Source organism: Ascaphus truei, unplaced genomic scaffold, assembly GCF_040206685.1.
Source record: "Ascaphus truei isolate aAscTru1 unplaced genomic scaffold, aAscTru1.hap1 HAP1_SCAFFOLD_950, whole genome shotgun sequence".
Lineage (NCBI taxonomy): Eukaryota > Metazoa > Chordata > Amphibia > Anura > Ascaphidae > Ascaphus > Ascaphus truei.
Genome location: NW_027457289.1, coordinates 105,001 through 108,656, shown reverse-complemented (window position 1 = coordinate 108,656; position 3,656 = coordinate 105,001). Strand labels below are relative to the sequence as shown.

The window sequence follows — 3,656 nt, the reverse complement described above, 5'->3', positions numbered from 1 at the left end:
TCTGTGTATATGTTGATCTGAATTCCCCCACTTCAGCAGAATTCATTGCTATGTTATGTATTAACATGGAGAGAGGGGTTAACTGTGTATTTGTCATAATGTAAACCCCATAGAACCATATCTCTGTATGTGTTTGTGCTACAAGGCTGACATTTTGATATGTTTTCCTATGCAACGAACACAGGTTGCATACATACCTTTAATCTGATTTATGACATGTGAAATATAGTTATGAGTTATCGCTGTTTTTAGTATAACTGTGGTTTGGAAGCTTGCCAAATGGCCGCTTTGATATGTAATTGTACAATCAAAGGAGGTTACTTGAAAGGCTTTGTTGTGGAGAAGTTCTCAGAGGTGAGAAAAAACCTGTACATCAATAGAGGTGACTCGCCTCATTGCCTATGAAGCCAGCTCTCACAGATGGATACTAACCATTGTGACCTGTCAAACGTAACACCCTACATGAAAGACCCCTGCCCAATAAGCATTTTTGCTAGACAGGATGACAACGAAGGCATCAGGTCATAGTTTTTTTATAAATGGGCTGGCCAAGTAGCTACAGGGGAGGGGTGTATTAATGGGGGGCTGGGTAAACCCTGCTTCTCGCGTTACCTGGCAACCTGTGATTGAGACAAGGTAATTGTTCACCAATAACTGAAATGCCATGTTAGGAATGGGGGGCCTGTGTCTAAATGTTGCTTGCACCCCTTATTCCTGTGCTTGTCGTGCTTGTCGTGCTTGTCGTGACCTATAACAACTAAGGAGCTGCTATTCGGCTGAATATCTCCTTGTCCAACCCCAGTAGGTGTAAATATTTCTGTAATGTTATTTGCTTGATTTATTGTCTGTTCTGCTCATAGGAAATAAACTCATTCAGTTTACTATATCCTAGTCTTGGTCAATCTGGCCCGGTTATTCTATATATTGTCTGTTCTCTCATGACAGTAGATGCCAAGATTTTTTATATGTAATAGAAAATCATTGTGAGATAAATGCGCACCTTGAGATCTGTAACCAAAGTAATGATGTACTTTCACTTTTCTGTTTTTTCGATGCATTTAATAAAATTTGAGTACAAAAAAAAGAGACAATTCACATATCTTTTTGAATCAATGACAAAAGCTTTTATATTCTTGTTGCTGCGCTTAGTGTTTCTATAGAGGCAGATCTGCAACAGGAGAATTTGGTGACGTTGTGTGGTAATGTATATAATTGGAGCAGATAGTTGGCTCCCACAACTGACCCCCACCCCTGCCCTCCCTCCCCCCCCCCCCCCCAGGAACACAAAATGCCTTTTAATGCAGTCTAGACAACCTTCAAAACGCAGAAATGAGAGCTGGTTCACTGGTTGGTGCATGATCTCCCGCTTACTCATAGGTCTTTACAAGCTGATACAAGCAGAGCAGGCTGCCTAGCCAGCTCCCACTAATGTGTGACATCAGGTAGAATCCTATTTTGTCCACTATGCCTGTCCAGCGGCCTGGGAAGTCATGTTTGATGATGACACGCAAACAAAGGGTTAGTTGAGTCCTGAGAACAGAAACACTATTAGAAATTTATTCTAAACATTCGGATATTCCCTATTGCGGACAACACTTTCTGCAGGCACTTTCCTACAGGGTGCCCACACTAAAAGAGGCACGCTGTATTTACTTGCAGGAGTTCTGCAGCTCTTTTAGTGTGGACACTATTAGCAAACAGAATGGAGCAACAGATGAGGTGGCACTGGCAGAATTGAATAGAAGCTTCATGTTCATTATGCTAAACTGAACATGTTCATGTCACACTCATGAAAGCAAAGCTGATACAAGCCCTGACCTGGCAATTAACAATGTCATTATTTGTATCAGCTCTCAATCCCACAGACGGTAAACTCCTCACCTTGAATCCTCTGCCTCCCATTGAGTATATAAAGGAAATGATATCCTCCTTTATGTAAATATGCTTTACCTCACTAAATCTGGAGAATGGATGATTCCCTCCACAATGTTATCCCGGATCTCCTGACGGTCGTTTTCATGGATATTGAATGGAAAGACAACTTCTCCTGCCAGAGGCTCTCAATCTGGCCAGTACTGAGACACCATGTTCTTCAGATATATAGCAGCTACCAAAGAGATAGAGATTCTGTGTGAGTCGACAGACATAGCTACCAGACAGACGGACCAAGACCCTCTGTGTGCAGACCCCCTTTCTAATGCTCTCTGCGAGCAGGCTGACAATTTAAGCTAAACAGACAGATGTGGCCTATATTATCACATTCACACACCAATATGTAAGGGCAGCAGAAATGGAGTATGAATAATAAGTGGTCGTCATGTTTCAGTGAATAAACTGATATGTATTAGTAAAAGTCAGAGTGCAGTGTTTAATAATCTAATAAACTGCACACAAAAAATATATATCAAGCAAAAATAAGTAAAAAAACATTTGATGCTAGTTAGTGAAGTTTATGGATTTGTATATGGGAAGCCCCGTCTGTGTATTGGCTGCACAATCTGGGATGTATTCTTTAAGAAAAACCATGCTAAAAGATCAGGAGGAAGTATATTCTGATCCCAATGGAAATTCTATTACACCTAAAACTAGTAGGTAATATCCACCTCTTCTAACGCTGCAGTACTTAATCAATGTAGCATAATCCCCATCAGTAAATATCAAAATACATTTAGATTAGCCTTTTACTTAGGGTGACCACCCGTCCCCCTTTTGCCGGTACAGTCCCGGTTTCTCGGGAGCTGTACCGGTTTTCTGTGTGTACCGGAAATGTCCCGGATTTTCCTCAATGTGTCCCCATTTTTTTTTTTTGTCGCCGGCGGTGCGCGAGTAATTAGCTGTGGTGCACTGTGCGCTGTGCGCGAGTCTGCGGCGGCGGCGCGGAGGAGGAGACTGCAGCAGCCCGGCTGGTAAGTATTTTTTTTTTTTTAATGCCAATCCCCCCCCCCCGGCAGTTTCCTACCTTGTTGGCCAATCCCCTGCGTCCCGGCATTAAGCCCCGCCCCCCGGCATCATCCTTCACCAAGGACCGGTGGAATGGATGGAAGGAAGGGTGCCTGGGGGCGGGGCTTCCGCTTCCTGCGGCAGAGCACACGTGGTGTGTGTCTCTGCCCACGGCTCCTGGCTCTTCTGCGCGGTGTTTCCCCCCCTCTGCCCGCCCGGGGGGATAGGAGGTGGGTTTTTGATCCTTTGCCTCCTGTCCTGGCGCTCCCTTCCCCCCCCCCCCTGTCCCCTTGGTTCGGGAGATGGGCGCGGGGGCTGGCAGTGGTGGCTGCGCGGTGTTCCCCCATTCTGCCCCGGGAGCCCGTGGCTGCCCTCCGGGGGAGGGGGGGCGGCAGTTTACCTTTGTGTCCCGGCGCTCCTATCCCCCCCCCTCCCTTGGTGCGGGAGATGGGCGCTGGGGTGGGTGCAGGGGGAGGCGGAGAGCCACCTGCTCGTGGCTGCCTCTGTCTGTACTCCAGTCTGTGTGTGTGTGTGTGTGTGTGTGTGTGTGTGTGTGTGTACCAGTGTCTGTGTGTGTGTGTGTGTGTGTGTGTGTGTGTGTGTGTGTGTGTACCAGTGTGTGTGTGTGTATGTACCAGTGTGTGTACCAGTGTGTGTGTGTGTATGTACCAGTGTGTGTACCAGTGTGTGTGTGTGTGTGTGTGTGTGTACCAGTG

At 46.2% G+C, this 3,656-nt stretch overlaps 1 long non-coding RNA gene across 3 annotated transcripts in view; it reads right to left on the bottom strand.

Annotated features, from left to right (window-relative positions):
- Positions 1–1,280: 1,280 nt before the first annotated feature.
- The window catches only part of LOC142486559 (uncharacterized), a 7,753-nt gene continuing 5,377 nt past the window's right edge, over positions 1,281–3,656 (bottom strand). For all 3 annotated transcript variants that reach the window (XR_012799027.1, XR_012799026.1, XR_012799028.1), the window contains 2 exons: positions 1,951–2,107; positions 1,281–1,530 (listed from right to left, as the gene is read on the bottom strand). This is a non-coding gene — a long non-coding RNA (uncharacterized LOC142486559). The remainder of the gene's footprint in view (positions 1,531–1,950; positions 2,108–3,656) is intronic.